Source organism: Hibiscus syriacus, unplaced genomic scaffold (genome assembly GCF_006381635.1).
Source record: "Hibiscus syriacus cultivar Baekdansim isolate YM2019G1 unplaced genomic scaffold, ASM638163v2 tig00111239_pilon, whole genome shotgun sequence".
NCBI lineage: Eukaryota > Viridiplantae > Streptophyta > Magnoliopsida > Malvales > Malvaceae > Hibiscus > Hibiscus syriacus.
In genome coordinates, this window is record NW_024063031.1 from 209,805 (window position 1) to 215,804 (window position 6,000).

Sequence of the window (6,000 nt, forward strand, 5' to 3'; positions counted from 1 at the left end):
AAAATCAAGTACTGAAAATTAAATATTAAACTTAAATTATATATATATTAGATATTTTGATTACAACTAAATATTAAATATAATTAGATTATTTGATAAATATATATTTTAAAATATTATACAATTAAAAGAAATAAGAATAATATAAAAAGTGTTGAAAATATTCTCCCTCAGACGATAAGTAATATCTAATTAATATTCTCCTTAATTTTTCATTAAAAAAATTTAACACATAGTTTTCATTATCAGATAAATTTAAATTATTAAATTATTAAAATTATTATTTTAATGACTTTTTAATGATTTATCGAACAATTATCTATGAACTTGATAATTTTTTCAACTTAATCCTATATTATGCTTAAAGTATCAAATCATCAAAATAAAATAAAAATTAATATGGACTAAAAGAATTTAGGTGTCAAGACGAATTTGCTGTTTTGCTATGTTTTGTGCGTCACTGCTGTTGTATTGCTTATTAGCAATCTGTTGTTCTTCGGTTTAGCTAGCAATGGTAGAGTATTGTAAATTAGGTTGGTTTTCAGATCGACCAGAATGAATTCTGTTGGTCTGAATGGGGTGATATTTCGATTGATGTACTGGTAGTTTCTGGTTTATGTAATTATCCACCCTATGACACACTCTTTTTCCTCCAAATAAGTTTAGGGAGTTTTTTAATGTGGTTCTTGGGATGATGTACTTTGTATCCTTATTAATACAAAGTGCCCCTATTTAAAAAAAATATGGACTAAAAGAATTTATGGAACTATATTAAAAAGAAAAAATCAAGTTGAGAGATTATACATTACTTAAGTCAAACAGTGGCATTTTCGCTATTTAGATCAAGATCGAGGGTATTATTTACAAAATAATTAAAAATTAATTTCAATCACGAGAGAGAAGGGTTAATGCAATATAGTAACTCGTGCTCTGCCGGCCCCGGTCGGTTTTCCTTCTCAAAATGGTCTAAACGTTGTCGTTTGTTTTGATTTTAATTCATATAAGTAAAGGGTAAATACACCATAGGGTCACTAAACTATACTATAATTGTTTTGATCACTAAACTTTCAAACATTACAAAATGATTATCAAACAAAAAAACTAAAACCTCTCATTATAACTCGCGCAACCAACCGTCACCGACTATCTTCAACCATCGTCTTTGTCATCACTCACTCAGTAACCGATCATCATCTCTTATCCGTCATCCCTAACTCTTAAATACATAAACCTTTAAATCCTTAACCCTAGATTTAGTGGGAGAAGATTTAGGTGAGATTTATTCCTAACAATCTCACCTGCCTGGGATTTAGTTGAGAGGGAGGGGACGAAGGGCTGGGGAGGCAACGTTAGAGGAAGGGGATAGGAAGAAGAAAAATTTGTAGAGGAAAAGAGGAGACGATGCACGAGATGGAAGAAATATCTATTTTATTTCTTTTAAAATAATAAGTATGAAACATGTTATTTAACAATTTTTAATGATCATTACAGAATAGACACATACAAAAGTGTAAAAAAAATGTTAAGGACATATTTAAAAAAAAATTATTTAAACAATTAAAATTAACTTTAGGCACTTATTTTTATATTAAATTTTTTTAAAATGACATTTTCTGTAATTTACCCTTTTCATAGTCTCTTCATAATCACTGTGCAGTCTTAAATGCAAGTCACGGTATTTGCCGATCGCATTGCTTTCTCTCTCCACTGGTACTCTTTCTCTCTCCATTTTTTTTAAATTTGATTTATTTTTTGTGACGACGTTTTCGATTTAGAGATCTCTTTGCTTGCTTTGTTTTTTCTCTCTTACGCTTATTTACATTATTTATTTTGTGAAAATTTCATAATTTGTGTTAATTCGTGGATTTCGATTTGTATTGAATCAAATTAACGGGGATTTAGTTAGTTCTATTAGTTATTGTTGATCGTTTCTGCAATGTGAAGAATTTCGGTGCAAAATTGATGTATTAATATCTTAATTACTTAATTTTTCGGTGGTGAAACGATGTTGAATTGAGGTTTCAAAGTCGATAATTAGTTTAATGCTTTCGGATTTCGGTTATGATTTGGTGTTCAATGTGTATAATTTGGTAATTTGCAACAGAAGCAGTCATTATGGCTGAATTTGTTAATTGGGGGTTAAAAATGTTGGTAGATTGGCTGGACGGTAGGCATTATAAGAACAAGCTTTTGAAAATGCGATGAAATTTGTAGAATTAAGGGTGAAAAAGCATTGAAACTGTGAAGCATTTTAGATTCCTGCTTAGTGTAGCTGGGTTTTGTTGTATTCGGCAAAGTAATTAATTTAATTTCTTTGTCGGTTTGGTTCAGACTTTAATTTCTATGATGTCGGGGAATGCTCTAAGAGATCTTAATACTTTATCTATGTCTGAGAGAAAGACTGACGGTTTGAGTAAAGTTAAATTTATTAAGACTTGCAATGGGAACACAATTAAAAATGTTGACGAGCCGGAGAAGAAAAGCCCCGCCTCCGTTTGCATAAACACAAGTGAAGGAGTACATGCTGGAGGAGAGGTAGCTAACACGGAAGTAGAATACATTGAATCTGAGAACTTGAGTGATCTAGAAGATGTTGATGCTTGTATTGAGGTAACATTTTATATTTTCTTATTCTTATACTTCATGTGTGGGTATTTGATGTTCTACCATTCACTATTATGCATGTTTACCTGTATCAGAAGCTCTTACCTGGACTTGAGTCCAAAGATTGAGTTCTGGTTGTGAATCTCTCAATAATTTTCGCCGATTATCAATTTTCCATAGGGAAGCAATTGATAGTATGCTGTAAGTCTAAACACTAAAACAATAATCTGATCAAAAATACTAGAGGATGGGGTTTAATCCGATTTTCCATAAGTTGAATCAGTTGTTGTCTTGGATTTTATTTGAATGTCATATTTCTTTCATTGTTCTAATATGCAGGGGTGATTTGATCCCGCTGGTAGTCAAGTCCTTGAAGAATCCAAGAAGCGCTGTTTGTAAAACTGCAATTATGACATCTGCAGACATTTTCAGGGCATATGCTGATGAATTGGTGGAGTTTTTGGGTCCCCTGGTACTATAACAGTCTATGATTTACCGCCACGTTTGTCTGGGTGCCTGTTTATATTTTGGAATGTACACTGCCATCTTTGTTATTTTTCCCTTTGTGAATGTTTCTTCACCTTGGTATACAAGCTAACGAGTTCCGACCTTACTGATTTGTTCAAATATTTTTCTACAGCTCGTACAACTTCTTCTTAAGTCTTCACAAGACAAAAGATTTGTATGTGAGGCAGCTGAGAGAGCTTTAGAGACCTTGACTACTTCAGTTTTCCCGGTGTCGTTGTTGCCCAAGTTGCAACCCTATCTTAAGAACAGAAATCCACGAATTCGAGCAAAGGCATCAACGTGCTTTAGTCGCAGTGTTCCAGGACTGGTAGGCAAATGATATTTGATAAAATTATTGCATTTTATTTTGTTCAGAAAACAGGCTGTTTTGTGGGTATTAATCATGGTCAATTTGTGCTGTTAATGTGTCCTACTGTTATTCACTATATTTGCAGAATTTGCAGCCACGCTAACGTTTAAATTTCATTAACTGAATATCTTTTTAATGAAAGTATTCTTTGTTTACTTTTCCGTCAAGGCATTTTTTGTTTTTGTTTTGACAGGGTGTTGAAGGAATTCAAGAATATGGAATCGACAAATTGATGCAAGTAGCTGCATCCCAGCTCAGTGATCAACTCCCGGAGTCCCGTGAGGCTGCTCGGACCCTTCTATTAGAGCTGGAAACCGTATATGAGAAATCCAACGGCCTCTCAACAACAGTATCCGAGCAACCAGAGATTAGCTCTTGGGAGAACTTTTGTCAGTCAAAACTCTCTCCTTTAAGTGCACAAGCAGTGCTTTGGGTCACAAATGTTGCTCGTGAAGGCCTCATAATCAGTTCCTAACAGTGATTTTTTTATTTATAAAACCATACATGCGTGTAGCAAGTAATGATGTCTTCTTTTATTTACCCGAATATATATGAGCTTTAGTGTGCCAACTGCGGAGTCTACACTCTACAATCACCTCTTATTGCTTTGGTTTTGGTTATGGTCATCCTTTATTCCCGGTTAATTCTCTTGAATCATTGAGATATATTTGACCATGGTTTAGAAATTAGTCGGACCAGACCAGAATCATAGGAACGATATTCTTTACATATGGTTTCCCTCTGGTGTCTTCCTCGTTAATGTCATGGGCTTCGGGTTTCAGAAGTAGTATAAACATGCTCGGTCCTTTTCGCTTTATTATCGCAGAAAGAATATTATGCCAAAATGTTGCACAATAATAGAGCGTATATATTATGATAACTTTATGATTGCAATTGCACATCTTAAAGACCCAAATCATGAATGTGAATTGTTAGTTTAGATGTCTTAATCACATCTTAAACATAGTTTTTTCTTTTTTAAATTTATTATTGGCACCTAATCTCATAAAATACCCATTGTTGTGCGTGTGGATGCATACATACATATCCGACTCGGGTGAGTGTCGGATATAAATATATGTTTCGATTGTGGTATTTTAAATTATTTATAGTTCTTTTTATGCTAAATTGAACGTGACTTGTCTATGGAACATGAATACTTTAAAGAAAATAGAATAGAAAAGATTTATTGCAAATATTCTTTAACCCATTGCAAAACAATTCATTATAATATTTGATCTAAATTGATCGTTCGAATTTGTTCGGATATCGATGGTCATATAAAATATTAGTATCTGATCTGATCAAGTCTCGCCCTTGTGCCTTAAATGGTAATTCAATTCTTTTTTTTCGACTCGATTGAATACTTACCCTTATAACTAAGAATGCAATGCCTGTTTGTAACAAAATCAAAAGTTCAATGTCCATTTTATAACTTTTTAAAATTTTAATATTAAAAAAATCATTTTAAGATAATTTAGTGATCAAAAGTTCAATGTCGATTTTATAACTAATAATACTTACCCTTATAACTAATCCGGGTGATTACAAGATAATATTTATTTAAAATCTTTCTTAATCATTGATACAAACACAGTTACTTGTGCCTAATAACTTAAAAAAGAATAATATTTCTTTAAACTATTGAAATTAATTAACGAGTTTAGATCTAAATTATATATATGTATGTTAACTGCTAAGTATACATGTATCCATATGGTAAATATACATTTGAGCCGTATATAAAAAACTTTTAACATGTAAATTAACAATTAAAGGGGAAGAATGATTTGGTATGTATAATTCTAACATTTTAAAATTTAAAGAACAATAAAAAAATGTAAATGTTAGTTTACAATTATCTATCAAATCGATAAATTTGGATCTTTCTCAATGTTTTATCTCATTCCTACGTTTGTTGGTAAGAATAAACATAAAATTTTTATATTAAGTGTACGGACTTTTAAAAAAGCTTATTGTAGACATTAATTTTTTCTTCATATTATCATTATTATTATTATTATTATTATTATTATTATTATTAATATTATTAAATAAAAAATTACAGACCCGACCCATTTACACCGGAGTCCAGTTCTGGCCCAACAGATGACCCAAACCCTTTAGGGTTTGTAACATTTCAGCTAGGGTTTTCTAGCCCTAGCCCCAGCCGCCAATGATCCAGAATCCTCCACGCCGCCGCCGCACTTGCTGCCAAGTGCTCCAACTAGCTGTTGCCGACGCCCACTGCCACGACTCCACCCTAGTCGAGGACTCCAGAAGCTCTGCTGCCACGACAACGTCCGTCCACGTTGAAGCTATTATGGTGAGTCACCACATAGTTCGGTGACTCACCGAAATCCACCCTTAGGACCGATCCAAGGCGAGCCTCGGTGGTGGCTATAAAGCCACCTACAAGACCATCAACGGTAACCAACAGCCACGAAGAACACGGGAAAAAAACAAAAAAAAAACAGAAACCAAGAGAGAACGAGAGCAACCACGGCAACAAACAAAAA

General features: G+C 33.0%; 1 pseudogene; it reads left to right on the top strand.

The window, feature by feature from the left end:
• Positions 1 to 2,308: 2,308 nt before the first annotated feature.
• LOC120157289 lies at positions 2,309 to 5,531 on the top strand (annotated as a pseudogene).
• The last annotated feature ends 469 nt before the right edge of the window (positions 5,532 to 6,000 follow it).